Below are 24912 nucleotides of genomic sequence, written 5' to 3' on the forward strand. Positions count from 1 at the left end.
GCTCCCATGGCCCAAACATTCCCGTGGCTCCACCTCCCATCACTGCTACATTGGGGATCAATGTTTTTTAAGAGACAGTGTCTCGCTTTTTCGCCTGGGCTGTTCTTGAACTCCCGGCTTCAAGCAATCCTCCTGTCTTGGTCTCCCAAAGTGCTGGGATTACAGGTATGAGCCGCTATACTCCTCCTGGGGATAAAATTTTAACATGAGCTTTGATGGGGATAAACCACATTCAAACCACAGTAGATGGCATTTCCTGAACTTCTTCAATGGCTATCTTTGCCTAATGGGAAATTCAAACATAACTGTTAAGAGTGAATAAACCAGGTGAATGTAGATGAGATAAAAGTTTATAAATTTGTCATAGTTTCAAAAATCTTTCTCAGTAATTTGAAATTTTAAAGTTATGTTATGTTAAATTAAATAGTTGATATTTATGAAATATCTGAGTCATTTCTAAGTTAAAATACTGAAACATTAATTTCTAAACATAAGTTTAAAGTACATATACTTCAGCTTCTTGTTTTTATATGGTATAGAGAAGCTAAATATACTTGGATCTGTTAGTGAACGTTAAAAAGTTGTTCTCTGAGGAAGCACATGTTTCTGGAAACTATGAACTATATATTCATGAAATGTCAGTACATGACAGTTAAAAATTGCTTGTTGGGTCTTCATTAGAATTAAGGCTACAAAGAGCTAAAATTCTAAAATGGTCATTAAAAATGGAAATAACAAGGGAAACAACACCATCATGTGAGGAAAGTAAAATATGCCTTTGGTAGGGAAAATAGACAAGTATGAAGTAGTTTTGTTTTATTAAGAAAAAAAAGACTAGATAAAGAAAATGTGGCACATATATACCATAGAATAGTATGTAGCCATAAAAAATGATGAATTCATGTCTATTGCAGGGACATGGATGAAGCTGGAAATCATTCTCAGCAAACTAACACAAGAATGGAAAACCAAACACTGCATGTTCTCACTCATAAGTGGGAGTTGAACATTGAGAACGCATGGACACAGGGAGGGGAACATCACACACCAGGGGCGTGGGGGCTAGGGGAGGGATAGCATTAGGATAAATACCTAATGTAGAAGATGAAGGGTTGGTGGGTGCAGCAAACCACCATGGCACACGTGTATACCTATGTAACAAACCTGCACGTTCTGCACATGTACCCCAGAACTTAAAGTATAATAATAAAATAAATAAATAAATAAATTGTCGGAAAATTTAAAAAAAGAAAAAAGAGAGTAGTTTTGTCCTAAAATAGAATGACTGGTTGTTCCAAAATGAGAAGAGGAGAAGTGTAGGACAAAAACTGAATGGACAAGAAAGTTGTAGAAAGTTTGTGAAAGATGAATCTTGTGAAAGAAATTTTATGGGTAACCAAACTAGCTAATATGAGAAGGAAATTATTTGTAAGTTTCTCTAAAAATTGAGCAATAATATACTGAAGCAAAACTGGAATTTAGTCCTTTCTGTTAAAAAAACAAGGTTTTCTTAGAGTATTGGCCTCTGCTTTTAATAGGAAATTACGAATGGTTTTTCTTTACTTTTTAGGGTAACTGGCCTAGAAAATAAAGATTCTATGTTTTAACAAGATAATTTTCTGTGCTCCATGTTGTCTTTATTAGATTTTTGATCACTTAAGGAAACTGAGTTCTCACTATGAAAAGAGCTAACATTATTCTACAACTTTGTAACTTTCTGTATTTGCCTTGAAGTCTTTTCATTATCACGTTAAATGAGTGACTGTTGTTCACAATAACCTGTGATTCTATTTTGATTAAGTGTTTTAACACACTTTGGTTTTTTACATACTTCCCAAAAATCAAATTTTAAATTAAGTCTTTTTGACCTTTTGAACCGTGGGGTTTTCCAAATGGGCCCTTGGAACTGATCAAAAGAAAATTGTTCTCTCTTATAAAGGAGATATTAAGCTAATTAGGCTTACTTGATATGGTAAATTATATGGGAAGCATTGTCAAATAAGAAATGATGTTTTACCTCCTTTGAGTCATACTTGTATGAATGTATTATTAATATATATTTTATAAATTATATAAAATTCATAGAAATCTAATAGTCCTGGCATATTGCTATCAGTCAAAATTCTAGTTATCGTAAATTACTATATGCAACAGAAATAACTGTATCTTTGTCAATTGTGTCATCATTGCAATGAACTCTCCTTGGATCTTCAACCATGGTCACTTTAAGTCTTTTTATTCACAGTTAATTGTTTACTCTGGTACTTTCCTGAGCAACTATAAGCCTAAAGTGTTTCATCTTTAAGAATATTTATGGAAAGGACTCTGACAAGTTCAGGTTTCTGATAACTTTAAGATCATACTATTGGCCTGGGTGAGGATTCCCAGAACTCTAATGAAGAAACTGACTGGTTCATGAAACTGCTAACACAGCATTAAGTGAAACAAGAAGCAGTTAAATAAAAGGGAAATGATTTGGCAGATTTTCAGGCTAAGTCAGCCAGTACTAATGTTAAGATAGTCCATTTAAGTGAACTCCTTATGATTGATCCTCAAATTATCTATGATAACCTATTTAACAAACAGTGCTATGCAACTGAGATGGAGAAACAATCGGATTTAAGAGTCTGTAAATCTAGAGTTAAACTCATGAAGAATTTAGACAGCTATCTGGTTGGCTGCCTGGTTCTTTGTGAGTCCTTAAAGCTTCCGTTATTAAAAGTTTTGCACTCCAAAACTCATCATGGACTAGACAAAATGAGACAAAGTATAGAAAAATATTGGTATGGTGATTTTTCTAAAGTTGCTAAACTGGTTTATAACCCATGTTTGGTTTATCAAATCCTAATCTTGAGAAGATAATCAAAGGTTCAAATGGTACATGTCTGCTACCTAATGAGTCATTTGTGCATTTGCAGAGGTATTTTATTCAGTTGCCACCTTCCATGGGATATGAATATGTTTTTGTAATAGCCTATATTTTCTGGTTGAACAGAAGCTCTCCATGCAGGAAGACCAATACTACAACTGTAAGCAAAAGGTTATTCAAAAATGAATTTCCTTTATGGGACATTTCCAGAGAAATCTACAGCAATAGAGAGACCCATTTTACTGGGAAAATTATAAAGCAATTAAATCAGTTGTTAACATAATGGCACTATCATTGTCCCAGTCATCTTCAGTCTTCTGAGAAGGTTGAAAGAACAAACGGGAACTTAAAAACTGAAATTGGCAAAGTTAACTAAATTGATTATATTGCCTTGGCTAAAGTTATTACCATTGGCCTTAATGGCAACCAGATCCAGCCCCAGTGGAAAAACGTAACTTGATCCCTTATGAAATAGTCACCAAAAGGCCTATCTTTCTAATAATAAAAACTTATGCATCTCCTGCTCTCCTAAACTGATGTGATTACATGCTGCAAGGCTTTAATGCATTATGCCAAAGTATATTTTCACTAGGTAAAGGAAGCTTTTTATTGGATATTTTGGATCATCAGAGAATGACTGCCCTTGAACTCTGTTGGGAGGGACCATGCCAAATTCTTCTCTGCAGCCAAACTTCAGGGCCTCAAATCTTAGATCCACATCTCTCAACTCAAAAGGGTCCCTCCAGACCCTGGGAACTGCATACTTTTTAAAGACATTATGGTAAAGCTGACCAGAAATGGTTTTTCCCCAGAGGCAGACAGCATCTTTGATTTGGACAGCATTCCCAAGATGGATCAAGACTTCTCTGTCATCAAACTCTTAACTTCTTCCTTTTCCCCCTATTTCCTGATGTCCAAATCTCTTCTCTTTCTTTTTTTTTTTTTTTTTTTTTCACACACACACACACAAAATCCATGGAACATAATTTGTAGATAGATTTATGGTGTTTGTTTTTCTAGCAAAAAAAAAAAAGAGTGACCATTGGGTTTATGAAGATAAGCTAGTTATCACTGAGGAAAGATTCCAATGGGATTCCTGGGAACTCACTCTCTGTGGTAGTGGGGTACCAGTAATATGAAACTTCAAGCTAATCCATACATTGAAAAAACAACCTTGGACTTTGTGGCCAACCAGACCTCCTAAGGATAGAAGTTCAAATGGGTAGAAGTCACTCTCCAAAAAGTATATAATGACATCTAGGTTCAACAAAATTACTTAATGGGACATCATGATTTCTATCTACCTTTTCCTCAAGCTGGGGGCTTGTGTATGTTACTGAACAAAATTGAATATTGTACCTACCTCTCACCTGATTTTGCTACTACAGAAAGCTGAACTATAAAGGTGGCTGGTACTGCTGTTTCTTTAAACACTGCTACCAAATGCATTAAGGAAATTTGTCAAGGGAAAGGAACACATGATGTATTTATAGGAGCAACTAACAGTTGGTTGGCAGACATCCGATGGCAAACTTGACTTTTCCAAGGTTTTCAAATCTTGATGTTCTTCTAGTAAGTCTCCAGTTTACTATCATTTGTATTAAAGGCTAGGAATGAAAGTGGATACTTGATTAAATCAGACCATTCTACAGAGAACTACGGCCCTAAATTGCCATCATACAATTGGACTATAGCCAAGTGAACTCAAATAATATTGAACTAACTATATTGGCCTGAACTTTAACTTGTGTGATTTAGATCAGTTCAGTTTGTAAGGACTACTGTTAAGGTGTACACTTCGGTCCTTTAGTATTTTCCTCCTGATAGTCATTATAATAGTCCCCCTGGTGTGCTCTATTCTGTAAAGTCTTAAGTGTTTGGATACAGTCATCCATCAAGCACTGAGTGATTTTACTTCAACTAAACCAGCAAGAACATAAATAATTATTTAACTCATGTGATGTCTGACTTGCGAATTCTTATATGGAAACCAAAAGAATCCTTTTATAATGATTACAGAGAGTGGCATCAATGCCCAAAGTTTTGGACAATCTTTCAGAATTGAGAATCTGACCAAAGGGGAGAATTGTTAAACGAAACTAAGTGGCCTGAGGATGCTTCTGTACTTGAGTCCTTATGTAACTTACGTTAGTTACATAAATTAAAGTAGGCTACCTTATGTAACTGAACTGCAACCTACTTTAGTAGGTAAACTAACTGAACATTCTGCATAGCAGTAGCTCATTTATTTTTGCCAGGATCCCATTGTATGAAAATACCTTTATTTATTTACTCTACTGTTAATGGACATCTAGGTTGTTCTCAGTTGGAGACTAATACAAATTAAGCTGCTCATAACACCCCTGTATATGTCCTTAAGGACATATACGTAGATTTTTTTGAATATATAACTGAAAAAGGAATGCCGAGTCATACCCAGAGTTGGGAATGTTCAGCCTTATCAGATATGGGCAAATTATTTTCCAAAGTGTTCTTTTAATTTATACTTAAACCAGAAGTGTATGAAAATTTCTATTGGTCTGTGTCCTCACCAACACTTGACTTTGTAAGTCTTTTTAAAATATTCCATGCTGATGGGTGTCAATAGTATCTCATTATTATTATTACTTTTTTTTTCGAGACGAGTCTCGCTCTGTCACCCAGGTTGGAGTGCAGTGGCGTGATCTTGGCTCGTTGCAACCTCTGCTTCCCGGGTTCAAGAAATTCTCCTCCCTCAGCCTCCTGAGTAGCTGGGATTACAGGCGTGTGCCACCATGCCTGCCTAATTTTTTGTATTTTTGGTAGAGCCAGGGTTTCTCCATGCTGGCCAGGCTGGTGTCGAACTCCTGACCTCGTGATCCACCTGCCTTGGCCTCCCAAAGTGCTGGAATTACAGGCGTGAGTTACCAAGCTAGCTCTCATTATATTTTAATTGCCCTTTCCTGACAACTGATGAAGCTGAGCACTTTGTCATGTGTTTTTTGTTTATTTGTTTGTTTTGTTTTGTTTGACAGAGTCTCACTCTGTCACCCAGGGTGGAGTGCAGTGGCATGATCTTGGCTCACTGCAACCTCTGCTTCCAGGGCTCAAGCAATTCTGCCTCAGCCTCCTGAGTAGCTGGGACTACAGGCAAGCACCACTGCGCCCAGCTAATTTTTGTATTTTTAGAGATGGGGTTTCACCATGTTGGCCAGGCTGGTCTCGAACTCCTGACCTTGTGATCCACCCGCCTCAGTCTCCCAAAGTGCTGGGATTACCAGCATGAGCCACCGCGCCCGGCCTTGTCATGTGTTTATTGGCCATTTGGATATCCTCTTTCATGATGTGCCCCTTCAAGTGTTTCCCGCTTATTTGTATTGTGTTGCTTGCCTATTTTTAATCTGTAGGAGTTCTTTATATATCCTGGATATTGTACTGTAAACATTTTCCCCCTGTGTCCTGCCTTTTCACTCTTTCAATCTTTTACCTTTTTAAGAGGAGAGATATAAAGCCCATAGGGAGGCAACTTGACCAAGATCTCCCAAAAAGCCAGTGGCACAAAATGGGAGGAAAAGCTCATATGATTCAGGTCCCAAGATACCACTCTGTGCAATAAGGAATTATTTTCAGGGAAAACGTGAAAGAATTAGTGGTAATCAACTTACAATTTTCTTCAGAAAGTAATAAAAAATAGTAAAATTGTGTTATGAAAAGTGAAATGCTCATACAAAGAGAAGTGAACTAAGTATTGGGACAATCATGTAAATTATTCAAGCCAAAGACCTTCATTGCTTCAATTATTTATTTTTTAAGGCTTCAATTTCTTTTAATTATTTTTTTCCAAGTTTCTATTTTGAAAAATGTCAAAACTACAGAAAGATGAAAGAATATCATAGTGAAAACACGATTTTTGCTTTATACACACATGTGTGTGTATGTAGCTAAACTACTTTAAAATGTCAGACACCATGACACTTTGTTCTCTAATATTTAAGTGTATTTCTACTAACAACAAGGGCATTCTCCTATGTATCACTAATACCATTATCATACCGAAGGAGTTTAACAGATAATATTATACCATTCAGTCATATTCACATTTCCTCAGCTTTCCCAAATATATCTTTATGGCTTCTTCTTTTTTTCTTTTATCTAGGATCCACTGAAAGATCATACATTTAACTTAGTTGTCACACCGATTTTATCTCTTTTAATCCAGAGCAGTAGCCTTGCCTTTTTGTGGTCATTGATGACACTGATGTTTCTGAAGAATCCAGGCCTGTTGTCTCACAGAACACCCCATGTTCTGGATATCTCTGATCGCATCATCAGGATTAGATGAAGTTTAAACCGTTTTTCTAGGAATAACCCATGCTACTTTTATTTGAGTCATCAGTGTTTTTCAGACTTGGAATGCACATTACTGGTGATATGTGGGATGGTTTAAGTGGCACCAGGATGATTTTAAGTGATACCATGGATAAGACTTTTTTTTAAAATTTGGTAACACAGCAGTTTTATTTTTTATATAACAGTTTTATTTAGATATAACTCACAGCCATATAATTCACCCATTTAAAATACACAATTCCATGGTTTTTAGTATATTCAGAGTTGTACAATTACAACCACAACTGATTTTAGAACATTTTCATCCCAAAGAGAAATCTTGTCTACTTTAGCCATCACCTCCTAACTACCCTTCATTCCCCTGAAAACATCCCCACCCTCCATCCCTTCCCCCACCTCTCCATCCAACCTCACTCCCCCTTTCCCACTCCCAAACCTAGGCCGCCGTTAAGCTACTGTGTCTGGATATTTGCCATTTAGGGATGTTTCGTATAAACAGACTATACCATATGCAATCTTTTGTGACTCGCTTCTTTTTTTTAATTTTATACCACCTGTGGGAGTGACTGGCTTCTTTAACTTAGCATAATGTTTTCAAGGCTCATTCATGGGTAGCGTGTATTCGTACTTTATTTCCTTTTATTGTTGAATAATACTGCAACGTATAAATATACCACATTTTATTTATCTGTTTATCAGTTGATGGGCATTTGGGTTGTTTCACCTTTTGCCTATCACAAATAATACTGCTATAAATATTCGCATAGTAATTTTTTGCGTAGATGTATGTTTTCAATTTTCTTGGATATTTACCCAGGAGAAGAATTTCTGAGTCACACAGCACTGTGTGTTTAACATTTTGAGGAACTACCAGGCTATTTTCCAAAGAGGCTAAGCCATTTTACATTGCCATTAGCACTGTATGAAGGTTCACATTCTTCCACAGCCTCACACACACTTGTTATCATCTGCCTTTGTTATTATAGTCATCCTAGTTGGTGTAAGATGATATCTCATTGCGGTTTTCTTCTGCATTTCCCTGATAGCCAATCATGTTGAGCATCTTTTCATGTGCTTATTGATCACTTCTAAGTCTTCTCTGGAGAAATGTCTACTCAGATTCTTTGTCCCCATTTTAATTGTGTTATTTGTCTTTTTATTATTGAGTTGTAAGAAGGGTACTTTTTCTAATAACAAAAATCACTGCTGTTTCTTTGTTAAGAGTTGCAAATGCTTCCTCCCAGTTGGTTGTTTCCTTATTTTTCCGTCAGGCAGAACTTTTATGATGGTTTTTTTTGTTTGTTTTTGTTTTGTTTTGTTTTGTTTTTAGAGTGGTTTTAGGTTCACAGCAAAATTGAGAGGAAAGTACAGATTTCCCATATACCCTCTGCCCCCATGCATACATAGTCCCCCCATGACCAACATTCCCCAAGATAGTGGTATATTTGTTAAAATCTATGAATCTATATTGACACATCCTTATCACTCAAAGTCCACAGTTTACCTAGAGTTTACTCTTGGTGTTGTACATTCTATTGGTTTGTACAATATATGTATTATAACATATATCCACCACAATGCTAGCATACTGGTTATTTTCATTGCCTTAAAAATCTTCTGTGCTTTCTCTATTCGTCCCTTTCCCCAACCACTAGCAACCAATGATCTTTTCAGTGATCTGGCAACCTCTGTCTTATAGTTTTGCCTTTCGAAATGTCATATAGTTGGAATCATACAGTACAAAAGCTTTCTACATTGTTTTCTCTCACTCAGTGATATGCATTTACGTTTCTCCCATGCTTTTTCATAGTTTGATAGCTCATTTCCTTTTTCATTTGTTTGTTTTGGCCCACTTTTATAAAAACGGAAACCAATTTTTGTAGCATTAATTAGTATTTTATTGTCTGGATGTACTACAGGTTATTTATCCATTCACCTACAGAAAGACATCTTGGTTGCTTTCAAATTTTGGCAATTATGATGCTATAAACATTCATGTGCAGGCTTTGGTGTGAGCATAAGTTTTCAACTGCTTTTGGTAAATGCCAAGGGGTGCAATGGCTGGATTGTATGGTTAGAGTATGTTTAGTTTTATAAGAAATCACCAAACTGTCTTCCAAAGTGGCTGCATCATTTTGAAATTCCACCAGCAATGAATAAAAGTTCTTTTTCTTTTTAACTTTTATTTTAAGTTCAGGGGTACATGTGCAGGTCTGTTATATAGGTAAACTTGGATCATGGGGGTTTGTTGTACAGATTATTTCATCACCCAGGTATTATGCCTAGTATCCATTAATTGTTTTTCCTCATCCTCTCCCTCTTCCTAACCTCCACCATCTGATAGGCCCCAGTGTCTGTTGTTCCTTTTTATGTGTCCATGTGTTCTCATCACTTAGCTCCCATTTATAAGTGAGAACATGAAGTATTTGGTTTTCTGTTCCTGCATTAGTTTGCTAAGGATAATGGCTTCCAGCTTCATCCGTATTCCTGTAAAGGACATTATCTTGTTCTTTTCTATGCTGCATAGTATTCCATGGTATACATGTACCACATTTTCCTTATCTAGTCTACCATTGATGGGCATTTAGGCTGATTTCATGTCTTTGCTATTATGAACAGTGCTGTAATGAACATACGCATGTATATGTCTTTATCATAGAATGATTTCTATTACTTTGGGTACATATGCAGGAGCAGGATTTCTGGGTTGAATATTTCTGTCTTTAGGTCTTTGAGGAATTATCACACTATCTTCCACAATGGTTGAACTAATTTACACTCCCATCAACAGTGTATAAGCTTTCCTATTTCTCCAGAACCTTGCTAGCATCCGTTTTTGTTTTTTTTGTTTTTTTTGGGTGGGGGGGGGGTTGTTGTTGTTTGTTTTGTTTGTTTTTTGAGATGGAGTCTCACTCTTTCGCCCAGGCTGGAGTGCAGTGGAGTGATCTTGGCTCACTGCAACATCTGCCTCCCAGGTTCAAGCGATTCTCCTGCTTCAGCCTCATTAGTAGCTGGGACTACAGGCACATGCCGCCATTCCCGGCTAATTTTTGTATTTTTAGTAGAGATGGGGTTTCACCCTATTGCCCAGGATGGTCTCGATCTCCTGATCTCGTGATTCACCCACGTCAGCCTCCCAAAGTGTTGGGATTACAGGCATGAGCCACCGTGCCCAGCCACATCTGTTATTTTTTGACTTATTGATACCATTCTGACTAGTGTGAGATGCTATCTCATTGTGATTTTGATTTGCATTTCTGTGATGATCAGTGATGTTGAGCTTTTCTTTCATATGCTTCTTGGCCAAATGTATGTCTCCTTTTGAGAAGTGTCTGTTCATGTCTTTTGCCCACTTTTTAATGGAGTTGTTTGGTTTTTTTCTTGTAAATTTGTTTAAGTTCCTTATAGGTGCTGGATAGTAGACCTTTGTCAGATGCATAGTTTGCAAAAATTTTCTCTCATTCTATAGGTTACCTGTTCACTCTGTTGATAGTTTGTTTTGATGTGCAGAAGCTCTTTACTTTAATTAGATCCCATTTGTCAATTTTTGCTTCTGTTGCAATTGCTTTTGGCATCTTTGTCATAAAATCTTTGCCTGTTCCTGTGTCCTGAATGGTGTTGCCTAGACAGGGTTTTTATAGTTTTGGGTTTTACATTTAAGTCTTTAATCTGTCTTTGGTTGATTTTTGTGTATGGTGTGAAGAGAGGAGTCCAGCTTCAATCTTCTGCATATGGCTAGCCATTTATCACAGCACCATTTATTGAATAGGGAGTCCTTTCCCCATTGCTTGTTTTTGTCAGTTTTGTTGAAGATCAGATGGTTGTAGGTATGCAGCCTTATTTCTGGGCCCGCTGTTGTGCTCCATTGGTCTAGGTGTGTGTTTTTGTACCAGTACTATGCTGTTTTGCTTATGTAGCCCTGTAGTATAGTTTGAAGTTATATAGCATGATGCCTCCACATACCAGCATTTGGTGTTGCCTGTGATCTGGATTTTGGCCATTCTAATAGATATGTAGTGGTATCTCGTTGTTGTTTTAATTTTCATTTCCCTGATAACATATGACGTGAAACATTTTTTATAGGCTTATTTGCCATCTATGTATCTTCTTTGAAAGGGTGTTTCCTAAGACATGTGGCCCATTTTTTTTTTGAGTTGTTTGTATTCTTATTGTTGAGGTTAAGAGGTTTTTCATATCTTATAAGTTTTTTATCTGATATGTATTTGCAAATATTTAATCTCAATCTGGCTTGTCTATTTATTCTCTTGATCATGATTTTTGCGTAGGAAAAATTTTAGATTTTATTGGTCCAGCTTATTAATTCCTTCTTTCATGGATCATGCCTTTGGTATGACGTCTAAAAAGTCATTGCCAAAACCAAGGTCATCTCTTGTTATCTTCCAGGAATTTTATAGTTTTGTACTTCACATTTAGGTCTGTGATCAGTTTTGAGGTTTTTTTGTATGTGAAAGGTGTAAGGTCTGTGTTTAGATTCATTTCTTTGTATATGAATGTCCAGTTGTTCCAGAATCATTTGTTGAAAAGACTATTTTCTCCATTGTATTGCCTTTGCTCATATGTATTGCAATGCCTTTCCTACACTGTATTACTTTTGCTCAATGATCAATTGACCAAATTTATGTGGGTCTGTTTCTGGGCTTTCTATTCTGTCCCATTGATCTATTTGTCTGTTCTTTCACCACATTGCTTAATCACTGTAGCTTTATAGTAAGTCTTTAAGTTGGGTAACGTCAGTCATCTGATGTTGTTCTTCTCCTAAATATTGTGTTGACTATTCTGGGTCTTTGCCTTTCCAGATGAAAACTCACATTACAATCAGTTTCTTCCTATCTACAAAATAACTTGCTGAGATTTTGATTGGAATTGCATTGAATATATAGAACCAGTTGGGAAGAACTGATATCTTAAAAATTTTGTCTTTCTATCTATAAACACGAAATATTCTGCCATATTTCCATTGTATACTTTTATGGTTTCATATTTCGCATTTAAATGTTTGACACTTTTGAAATATTTCCAAATGGCTATGCAGTTATTCCAACATCATTTACTGAATTGTCCTATAATTTGGGGTATCTTCTTTATCATATTCTGAATTACCATAGTAGTTGGACCTATTTCCGGATTTTCTATGTTGTTTCATGGGCAGCGCTATTCATTCACCACAACTACCTTGCTTTAGTTTTTGAGGCTTTATAGTATGTTTTTTTTATCTGGTTAGGCTAGCCATTTCTTTTATTTGCAAGTATCCTTCTTACCATTCTAGTTTATTTTTTCAAGTGAACTTTGGAATGAGCTTATCTAATTAAAAACAAAACCCTGTGTATACTATTATGTTAGTTGTAAAAATAAGTTAATAAGAAATGACATTTTATTATTATGAGTTTTTCTATCCAAGTGTGTAGTTATTCCATTTTCTCAAGTCTTCTTTTGTATCTTTGGGGATTTAAAAGTTTTTGTTCCTATATGTATTGCACATTTTTTATTAAGTTTATTCCTGGTGTTATGTCTTTATATATGCATGGCCACTGTAATAGGGTAATTTCTCCATTATATTTTCTAACTGGCTGTTATTTGCATATGCAAAAGTATTGATTTCTATAGTTTTGAATCCTGCCACCATACTAAATTATCTTATTGTTTGTAATTTTTTTTAGTTAATTCTCTTGAGTTTTCCAGATATACAGTCATAAGATCTGCAAATAGTAATAGTTTTACGTCCCACTTTTCGATTTTTTTTTACTGTCAATTTCTTTCTCTCGTCTATTTAAATTGGATAATTTCTCCAGTACAATTTTCAATAACGTGAGCATTTTTGCCTTGCTCTTGTTTCTAATTAGAATGTTACAAATTCCTGAGTAATGATGATTTTGGCTTTTAGGTTGAGAGAGATATATTTTATCACGTTAAGAAAGTAACCATCTATATCTATTTTATTAAGTGTTTTTTTTAATCAAAGCTAGAACTATCTGCTCTTTGAAAGCTTTATAGAGTTTTTCCTTGTTCCCTTCAAAACTCACATTAAAATTTATGACCCAATGTAACACTATTAAGTGGTGGGGTCTTTAAGAGGCAATTGGGTCATGAGGGCTCTGCCCTCATGAATAGATTAATCTACTGGTGGATTAATGGGTTAATGAATTAATGGATTATTACTGGAATGCATTAGTCATCATGAGAGTGGGTCTGTTATAAAAGCTAGTTTGGCTTTTGTGTCCCTCTCATCCTGCAATGCCTTCTACCATGTTATGACACAGCATGAGGCCCTCATCAGAAGCTGATCAGGAGCAGCCTCCCAGTCTTGGACTTCCCAGACTCCAGAATAGTAAGAAACAAATCTGTTTTCTTTCTCAATTGCCCGGCCTCAGGTATTCGGTTATAGCAACACAAAATAAAGTAAGACATCATCAATACCTGGTGCTTTTTTGGGAAAGTAGCTCTTTGATTATTTTTTTCAATTCAGTTTATTTAGGTAATTTACTTCTTCTAAAGTTAGTATTGATAAATTATATTTTTCTAGAAAAATATCTATATCATCTAGATTTTTACATTCATCTGCTTAAAGTAGAACCAAGTGGTTTCTTTTAATTTTTTAAAATTTTTCTCTGTTTCTTCATTGTTTCGCCCTTTCAAGTTCTCATTTGTGTGTTTACATTTTGACAGTTATTTCTTAATTATGTTATCTAATGATTTATGTATTTCATTGGTTCAAAGAACTAGAGCTGGGATTGATTTACTAGCACTGTTAATCTGTTTTCTAATTTGTTAATTCCCACTTTTATCACTATTGATACCTTCCTTCTAGAGTCCTTCAATATATTTTGGTATATTGTTTCTAACTTTTTGAGCATAATGCTTAACTCATTTTATTTTTTCTTTTGCTATTTAAGCTATGATTTTTTTTTCTCTGTACACTGCTTTATCTGTGTAGTAGTTTTCTAAGGCTGCCATAGCGAAGTACCACAAACCAGGTATCTTAAACCCAGTTCAAGACTCGCAGTTTTCTGAGAGCTGGAAGTACAAGGTCAAGGCATGATTAGGGTTGGTTCCCTCTGAGGGCTGTTAAGAAGAATCTGCCCCATGCCTCTCCCCCAGCTTCTGGTGGTTTGCTGGCAATCTTTGTCAGTCCTTGGCTTGTAGAAGCATCACCCTGATCTTGCCTTCTCTTCACATAGTCTTCTCCCTATATGTGTGTATCTGTGTCCAAATTTCCCCTTTTTTATGAGGATACCAGTCCTATTTGGTAAGGACACCCCTTCTAATGACTTCATTTTAACTCAATTACCTCTGTAAAGACCTTATCTCCAAATAATACATTTTGAGATAATGAGGGTTAGGACTTCAACATATGAATTTGGGTACACAACTCAACCCATAGTATTCCACAAATTCCGATAAAGAGTACTTTCATTACTGTTTTTTCCTAAAACAATCTTCCATTTTGATTTGTATTTCCTCTCTGAGCATTAAGAGAGCTTTTATAATTTCCAGATGGAAGGAGTTTTTGCTTTCTCTTTTGTTATCAGTGTTTAGTTTTAATGAATTATAGTTACTCAGTGTTATCCATACTATATCTATTTTGGGAATTTATTAAAGATTTATTTATGATTTAATATATGATCACTTTCTATGAATGTTTTCACAGCTTTTGAAAAAACAAAAAGCTTATTCTGTATTCTTTAGTTACATGGATTAATCATGTCTGTCTCATTAATTACTTAGGTATTCTATATCCTTGTTTATTATTGTCCTCTTGGTATAAAATAGACTGAGAAAAGTGAATTAAATTCCCTTTATATTAGGGTATCTGCCTATTTCTTGTGTCTAATTTCTGCTTTATAAAGGTGGATGCTATATTATTTGGCATATAGTTATTCATAAATGTTATCTTAAACTGATTTATATCATTTACATTAAAAAGTACCCTTCCTTCCTTATTTATTGATCTTTGTCTTGAATTCCATGTTGTGTGATATTAAGATATCAATCACTGCTTTCCTTCTGTTTGTATTTCTCTGGTGTATCTTTAACTCTTAAACTTTGTGAATATCTTTGTTTAGATGTATCTCTTACATATAACAGAGTTGTGTTTGCTTTGCGATTCATTCTGAAAATTATCTTAATGAAGATTTACTTTTATTAACAGATAAAATATATTTAGTCTTTGTCCTATCATATTATTTGTACTGTGTTCCTGTTGAATAATTTCATTTTTTAAATCTTTTCATTATGTGGCTATTATGGACTAAATGCTTGTGCTCCTCTCCCAAACCCCACCAAAATTTACGTGTTGAAATCCGTACCCCAATGTGATGGTATTAGGAGGTGGGGACTTTGAAGATAATTAAGTCATGAGTGAGGAGGCCTAATGAGCGAAATTAGTGTTCTTCTAAAAGAGACCCCAGAAAGTTATCTTGCTCTTTCCACCACGTGAGGATAAAGTGAGAAGTCTTCAGTCTGCAGCCCTGAAGACAGTCCTCAGCAGAAGCTGACCATGCTGGCACTCTGATCTCAGAATTCCAGCTTTCAGATCTGTAAGACACAAATTACTGCTGTTTATAAACCACTCAGTCTGTGGTATTCTGTTATAGCAACCTGAACTAAGACACTATAGCTTTTATGTGTAATTATTCTAATATTAAGAAAGTCTGTATTTGTGTTCTAACAGTTGCCTTTATAAGTGTAGTATTATTTTAATTTTCTTAGCTATCTATTTCCTTAGTTAGTTCTTTATTATAAACAATAGTGAAATAATTATATTTTCTCTTTCTTTCCCTGTCATGTTTCTTCGTTCTCCCACATAGCTCAGAGATGAGGACACCACTGATAATCAATAAATATTGATTAGCTGTTACTACTTTCTAAAAACAAAACACAACAAAATGCACACACAATGTCAAGAAAAGAGATTTCATTCTCTTTCCTCTTCTGCCTGGATATTCCACTCTGGTTTGTCTAGAATCGTCTCCCACTCCTGTTTGAAAACATTCTCTCTGACCTAAAGACAGGAAATTTAATACCTTGGAGATAGATAAAGATTGAGTCAATGCAAGAATATATGACACATTCATATTTCCCTGTTACATCCCGATTTCTTTATTGCTTAGGCTCTGAATATGGCCTAAAACCAGAGATTAGTGGGTGAAATCTGAACTGAATCTCTACAGGGCCAACATTCATCAAATGCTGACATTCCAAGGTGCTGGGTCCACAGGACTGAGAACACAAGTCAGGAAATAGAAGCAAATTTTAGGGACTTACCTGATTATCAGAACGAGTCACATGGCCTATGGCATCTGCCTACTGCATATAGCATGGCCATAGGTCTCAGGGAACAAGGCTGCTTTATGCCTGATGAACCAAGGTATTTCAGTTTGGGTAACAAATTATAGAATCATCCCACCTATAACCCACACACATTAAATGTGACAATTAGGTCATATCTAATTAGGCCAGTGATAAGGTAGCCTTGACCATCATTATCACTGTAAATAGAAAGCACACACCTTGATGTTGCCATTGATTGGCTGCCTTTCTGGCTAAGTCTCAGTTTCCTCCTCTGTAAAATAAAGACAAAAAGGGGATGAGTGCATTGATCTCAAAAGTGTATTTCATTGGCATATCAGCATTGGAGTTTTACATAGTTCAACCATTTTTCATTATGATCACATTATGTAGGTCATGGTTATTTTAAGGCTTAGAACAAAAATGCCCAGAAAAGTGCTTTCTAAGTCATGTGACAGTGGTTGAATGAAAAGCACTGTTACTATGGAAGATTTCCTGGCACTTACTTTCTTTTGGAAAGAAAAAAAATGAAACATTTCTCTTGATTTTTACAAGAGTTGAGTTCACGGAAAGAAATCTTCCACCATCCCAGGGATGTGCACAAGGTCTATAGGATTCATGAGGACAGCAGTACCCGGTTTGTAGGAATCAGGATCTGAGCAGGGTGTCTTTTGTGCTCACAGAAATTCCAAGCATACAATAGTTTCAGGTGACAGCCAATTCGTGGGAGACTCTGGGGACCTTAATTAAAAGGTCAATTTTTTTGAAAGTAAAATTATTTAACTCAGGATTTTGACAGTGTGCATTAGAAGTATTCATGATCTGTTCTCTCTGGCTGGAGTTCAAACTAACTGAAGCACAGACTTCTGCCTCTAAGGAATGAGTAACAAAGACATTCACTGGAAAAAAGTAACTAATACATATCCCAGACCACCCTTCCCTTGTCCACCTCCATCTCTTGTATAGAATCTATCTTTAAAGGAAAAATGTCTAGAGATGAGACCCAGAGCTTTGGATCCACCTGCTATTTTGGGAAATTTTTCTAAGTATCTTAGTTATACTACATCCTTTCTCTTTCCCTACCTAGAATGACTTATTCATTTGCCTAATCCATAAATTCCACCCTCTTAGATGAGAGGTCAGCACACTTTTTCTCAAAGGGCCAGGTGGCAAATACAGGCTTTGTAGACCATATGATCTCGGTTGCAACTACTCAGTTTTATGGTTGTAGTGCAAGAGTTACTGTAGACAACACATAAACAAATCGGCGAGGCTGTATTCCATCATAATTGTATTTATGGACACTAAAACTTGAATTTCATATCATTTTACTGGTCATAAAATATTCTTCTTTGGATTATCTTTCAACCCACTGAATATGTGAAAACCATTCTTAGCTTATGGGTCATACAAAAATGGCGGCAGATCAACATACTTTGCCAACCCCTCCTCTATATTGTGAGGAACTTGAGAGCAGGGCTGAATGAGAATCATCTCGCTATCTCCTAAGGCTGGGTTTCACTGCCTGACACTAGAAGACATCCAAAACTGTGGAGGAGGAAGTGAGAGACAAAGGCCAGAGAAAGCACAGCAAGTGAATCCATCACACACCCTTGTTGCAAGGGAGGTCAGTCTTTATGGTGGTTAGCAAGGGAGGAGGGAGTTGGGAATTGTTTGGGAATGGGGCGAGGGGAGTGGGGCCTTAATAGTGTCCATCTCACATATTGTTGTGAGGGTAAGTGAAGCAAATGTGTGTAAAGCATTGCACAGAAGCACTCAGTCAATGGAAGCTACTATTATCAATAGGGCAAGCTTCAATATTTTCAAAATCATAAAACATAATCTCTACATTGCCAGTATAAAAACTGCTATTTCTCAAAGTTAGAAAGCCTCACACCCTCATTTCACAATGCCAATAATTACATACATTTAAGGTGAATGAAGACTGAAATAGAAGAGAGAGAGAGAGACTGTCTGTGAGAGAGAGATATTCAGCTATTGATGTATAGCATTCCATATGTACATAGAGTTACACACACACAAACACACACACACACATGCATGCATTAAGAATAAATGAGGAAAGCCAGGTGTTGACAGATAGGTTCTGCATTCTGAATGTTAAATTAGATAACTCAAGCACTTTCCTCAGGCTAAAATCCTGAGTCATCCTTCTCCATGTCTCTTTCCCTTTCCCTAGTTAGTCAAAAAGTTCTGTAGATTTTGCACTGCAATATGCCTTCTATTTGTTCTCTCTTTTCCACTGCCCAAGTGCAACCTTTGTCACCTCTTATCCAGACAATTGCAATAACTTCCTAAGTATACCCCTGTCTCTAGTCATTCTGCCCCCTACCAAAACAATCCATTCTCACCTTCTTGCCAGTTGTCTTCTTAAAGCAAACCTCTGACCATGCCACTTTCTGGCTTGAAAAATTTAAATAGTTCCCGGTTGCCTACAAAGTCCCAATGCCTCAAATATTATTCAAGGATGTCCTTACTTGCCCTCAACCTCCCTTTCTCACCTTCTCATTTCCTTACACACTCATAGTCCAGCTTACTTAGAAACTGTTCCCTGTTCTCTCAGCAAATGCCTCCCCTATGCTTCGTGCATTTATCTTAAATCACACTAATCCTTCTTTGCTCTTCTACATCCTACCTAGAGGGATGACAGTAGCTTCAACTCTGTCTCATGGAAGACTACAGAGCACCTAGAATTTTATGGACCATAATTTGTGCAAAATTATCTGATTAAATCAATAAAGCTTTCAGTAATTCCTTCTGATGTTTTTCTAGTCCTGGGACATTTAAATGTGCTGATGACTGACAATTTAAAATTGAAATGTTCCATCAAATGAGCTGGGAAAGAGAGAGTTGATTCAGGACAGCAGGGTCAGGATCAGGACTGGACAAGGAAGAGGCCTGGTTGCAGCTCGGTTTGGTTCTCTTCCTCCCTCTAAATAGAGATGTCAGATGAGCTTTCACATAGCAGAGAGACATGTACTCTGTGCTGACCCCAAGTGGGAAGGAAGCTATTATTATTGGTGCCAGGCATTATACTGGATGTGCCATTTTGCTGCCCAGTTAACCATCCTAATATCTCTTAAGGTAGGGTTTCTCATTATCTCTATTTTCTATCAGAAATGAGAGATCCAGAAGTGAGTAAATTCTTAAAGTCACAGTGTTGGGATTCAAAAACAAGTGTATCTGACTCCAAAATCCCAGTCTTTGCACTTATCCAAGATCATACAGCAGAATAACTAAATTTATTTGTTATTAATTTTTAAAATTGACACATAATAATTGAACATATCCCCTGGGGTACATAGTGCTGTTGCATCTATTCTCAGCTTTTTGGCTATGATCACGTATAGCACAGTGATATACATATAATGCAATACATATAATATAGTAATCAGATCAGGAAAATCAGCATATACATTATCTCCAACATATATGACTTCTATGTGTTGAGAACCTTCAATATCCTCCTTCTAGCTATTTGTATATTCTAACTATGTAATACATTATTGTTAACTAAAGTCATCCTACAGTAGTAGACAACAGTAGAGCTTATTCCTCCTATCCAGTTATACTTGTATATCCTTTAACAAATCTTTCCCCGTTCCCCACTTTCCTTATCTTCCCCCACCTCTGGTATCCTCTGTTCTACTTTTACTTCTATGAGATTGACTTTTTTTTTTTTTTTAACCTTCTACATATGAGTAAGAACATGCAGTGTTTACCTTTCTGTTGCTGGCTTATTTTACTTAATAAAATGTCCTCCGTTCCATCCACATTGCTTCAAATGACAGGCTTTCATTCTTTTTTATGGCTGAATAGTATTCCATTGTGTATATATACCACAATTTCCTTATCCACTTATCTGTTGTGGGACACCTAGGCTGATTCCATTTCTTGGCTATTGTGAATACTCCTGCAATAAACATAGGGGTGCAGATGTTTCTTTGGTATACTGATTTTCTTTCTTTTGGATAAATATCCAGTAGTAAGGTTGCTTGATCATATGGTAGTTCTATTTTTAGTGTTTTAAGGAACTTTCATATTGTTCTCCATAGTGACCATACTAGTTTATATTCCCACCAAAAGCATGTAAGAGCTCCCTTTTCTCCATATCCTCACCAACGTTTGTTATTTTTTGTCTTTTTGATAATAGCCCTTTTAACTGGGATGAGATAATACCTTATTGTGGTTTTCATTTGCAGTTCCCTGATGATTAGTGATACTGAGCATTTTTTCATACACCTGTTGGCCATCTGTGTGTTTTCTTTTGAGAAATGTCTGTTCGAATTATTTGCCTATTTTTTAATTGGATTGTTTGGATTTTTGCTGTTGAGATGTTTGAGTTCATTATATATTTGGGATATTAATCCCGAATATGGATTTGGGATAGAGAGTTGGATGGAGAGTTTCCAAATCTTTCCTCCCACCCTATAGGTTGTCTTTTCACTTTATTGATTGTTTCCTTTGTTGTGAAGAAACTTTAGTTCGATATAATCCCATTTGTTTATTTTTTCTTTTGTTGTCTATGCTTTTAAAGTTTTATTCATAAAGTCTTTTCCTAGATCAAAACCCTGAAGCATTTATCCTATGTTTTATTCTAGTAGTTTTATAGTTTTAGGTCTTCCATTTAGGTTTTTTACCCATTTTAAGTTGAGTTTTGTATAGCGGAGAGGTGAAGGTCTAGTTTTATTCTTCTGCATATGGATATCCAATTTTTCCAGCACCATTTATTGAAAAAACTGCACTTTCCCCAACAGGTGTTCTTGGTACCTTTGTCAAAATTAGTTGGCTATAGATGTGTGGATTAATTTCTGAGTTATCTATTCTGTTCTATTGGTCTATGCTTCTGTTTTTATGTTAGTACCATGCTCTTTTGGTTACTACAACCTTGTAGTATATTTTGAAGTCTGAAATAGTGTAATGCTAGTGTAATGCCTCCATCTTTTTTTTTTTTCTGAGAATTGCTTTGGCTTTGGCTATTTGGAAGATTTTGTGGTTCCATAAATATTTTAGATTTTTTTTATTTCTATAAAAAATGTCATTGGCATTTTGATAGGGATTGCACTGAATCTGTAGATTACTTGGGTAGTGTGGTCATTTTAATAATACTAATTATTCTAATCCATGAGCATGGTATGTTTTCCATTTTTTTATCCTATTCAATTTCTTTCATCAGTGTTTTGTAATTCTCCTTATAGAGATCTTTCACCTCTTTGGTGAAATTTATTCCTATGTATTTTTTCTATAGCTTTTGCAAATGGGATCACTTTCTTGGTTTCTTTTTCAGCTAGTTTGTTGTTTGTGTATAGAAACACTACTGGTTTTGTATGTTTATTTTGTGTTTTATAACTTCATTGAATTTGTTTATCAGTTCTAGAAATTTTTTGTCAGAGTCTTTGTGTTGTTACAATTATTAAATGGAAAGCTTTCAACTTTTCCCCAATCAGTATGATGCTAACTGTGAATTTGTCATAGATGGTCTTTATTCTGTTCAGGTACTTTCTTCCTATAACCAATATATTGAGAATTGTTATGAAGATATGTTGATTTTTATTAAATGCTTTTTCTGCATCTATTGAGATGATCATATGGTGTTTATCCTTCAATCTACTGATATGATGCACCACATTTATTGATTTGCATATGTTGAACCATCCTTGAATTCCTGGGATAAATCCCACATGATCATTGTGTATTATCTTTTTTTCATGTGTTATCAGATTTAAATTGCTAGTATTTTGAGGATTTTTATGTCTAGGTTCATCAGGGATATTGGCCTGTAGTTTTCTTTTTTTGTTGTTGCCTTGTCTGGTTTAGTCTCAGGATCATGCTGGCGTCAGAAAATGAATTAAGAAAAACTTCCTCAGTTTCAATTTATTGAATAGTTTGAGAAGAACTGGTATTAATTATTCTTTAAAGGTTTGGTAGAATTGAGTGGTAAAGCTATCTAGTCTTGGACTTTTCTTTATTGAGAGACTTTTTATTACTGATTCAATCTCATTACAAGTTATTGGCTTGTTCAGGTCTTCTATTTCTTCTTGGTTCAATCTTGGTAGGTTGCATGTGCCCAAGAATTTTTCCATTTCCTCCAAATTTTCAAATTTATTACCATATTGCCATTCATAGTAGTTTCTAATGACCCTTTGTATTTCCGTGGTATCTGTTGTGATGTCTCCTTTTTTGTTTCTGATTTTACATATTTGGGTCTTTTCTCCTTTTTCTTGGTTAATATAGGTAATGATTTCTCAATTTTGTCTTTTCAAAAAAATTCTTGTTTTGTTGATCTTTTGTATTTTTGTCTCATTTCATTTACTTCTGCTCCAATCTTTACTATTTATTTATTTCCACTAATTTTGGGTTTGGCTTATTCTTGCTTTTCTAGTTCCTTGAGATGTATCATTAGGTTGTTTATTTAAAGTCTTTCTAGTTTTTTGATGTAGACATTCATTGCTATAAATTTGTCTGTTAATACTGCTTTTTCTGTGTCTCATACATTTTGAGATATTGTGCTTTCATTTTCATTTGTTTCAAGGATTTTTAAATTTTATTCTTAATTTTCTCCTTCACCCATTGGTCATTCAGGAGCATGTTTAATTTATATATATATTAGTATAGTTTAAAATGTTCCTCTATTGTTGATTTCCAGTTTTAGTCCATTGTGGTCAGATTAGATGCTTGGTAAGATTTTGATTTTTTAAAAATTTTTTTGATACTTGCATTATGTCCTAACATTATAGTCAATCCTGGAAAATATTCATTCCTACTTTTCACTGGAGTGTGTTTTTATTAGCAACATAAAACTGGAAGCAGTCATACTGTAGTAGCAAAGCTAGGCATTTTATTTACCAAGATATTTGAGTTATATCCCTAAGTTTTATAAGCTCAAGGTGAAGTGGAAAAGAAAAGTTATAATTTATTGAATACTTACTATGTACTAGGTACTGTGCTAAGTAAGCCTGCTGGTACATATAATTGCATTGAGAGCTCCCAACCCCCTATGAGTAGTTCTTCTTAACATCCACATTTTACAGATTGTAAGACTGAGGCCCAAAGAAGTTAAAATAACTTGACAAAAGCCATACAGATAAAAAACAGAAGAGCTAAGATTCAGTCTAGATACAACCCCAAAGTCATACCCAAATAATTATAATAAAGTAATAAGTGGCATACTACAGAAACAGCAGAAGACATGAGAAACGAAGTGGAGATCAGGTAAGCTTTCACACAGAAAGTAGCAAATAGACTGGGTTTTAAAGCATAGATAGACATCCATTAGGTATTTGAGTTGGTGGAAAATGCATGTGCAATGCCCTGATGAGAGAAAGGGGACCTGTCCAGAAGGATCAGAGGGTTGAATGCCATGGGATTATAGGGCATGCCTTGGTCTCCTGAGTAGCTGGGACTAAAGGCACACACCACCACACCCAGATAATTTTTGTATTTTTAGTAGAGATGGAGTTTCACCATGTTAGCCAGGATGATCTTGATCTCTTGACCTCGCACCACTGCACTCCAGGCTGGGCAATAGAGCAAGACTCATCTCAAAAAAAAAAAATTACTTATTCACTAGGCATGGTGGCTCACACCTGTAATCCCAGCAATTTGTGAGGCTGAGGTGGGAGGATCACTTGGAGCCAGGAGTTCAAAACCATCCTGGGTAACTAAGCGAGACCTCTGTCTCTACAAAAAAATTTAAAAATTAGCTGGGCATGGTAGTGTGTACCTATAGTCCCAACTACTCAGGAGGCTGAGGCAGAAGGATCACTTGAGCCTAGAATTTCAAGCCTGCAATGAGCTGTGATTGTGCCACTGCACTCTAGCCTGGACAACAGAACAAGACCCTGTCTTTAAGAAAAAGAAAAAAAGAAACGTGTCAGTGTACATAATACAAATATAGATACATATGTATAAACACACACACACAAATATACTATACATATACACACATACATACATATATACACACATGTAAACATGTATGCATGTTTATGTATGTATATATGTGCATATACAGTCATGTGTCACTTAATGATAGGGACACATACTGAGAAATGTGTCAATAGGTGATTTCATCATTACACCAATGTTATACAGTCCACCTACACAAACCTAGATTATATATTATACACCTAGGCTTTATAGTACAGCCTATTGCTCCTAAGCTACAAACATGTACAGCATGTTACTGTACTGAATACTGTAAGCAATTGTAATACAATGGTAACTATTGTGTATCTAAATATATCTAACAGAGAAAAGGTATAGTAAAAATAGAGTATACAAGATTTAAATGGCACAACTCTATAGGGCACTTGCCATGAGTGGAGCTTGCAGGATTGGAAGTGGTACTCGGTGAGTCAATGAGTGAGTGGTGACAGAATGTGAAG

At 35.7% G+C, this 24912-nt stretch overlaps 1 protein-coding gene across 1 annotated transcript in view; it reads right to left on the reverse strand.

The window, feature by feature from the left end:
• Positions 1-13995: 13995 nt before the first annotated feature.
• Positions 13996-24912, reverse strand: part of LOC106995032 (uncharacterized) — a 200026-nt gene continuing 189109 nt past the window's right edge. The window contains exons 7-8 of the mRNA XM_077987052.1: positions 16726-16778; positions 13996-15751 (exon numbers count right to left, since the gene is read on the reverse strand). The gene's annotated coding sequence lies outside the window, so the exon portion shown is untranslated. The remainder of the gene's footprint in view (positions 15752-16725; positions 16779-24912) is intronic.

Source organism: Macaca mulatta, chromosome 20 (genome assembly GCF_049350105.2).
Source record: "Macaca mulatta isolate MMU2019108-1 chromosome 20, T2T-MMU8v2.0, whole genome shotgun sequence".
NCBI lineage: Eukaryota > Metazoa > Chordata > Mammalia > Primates > Cercopithecidae > Macaca > Macaca mulatta.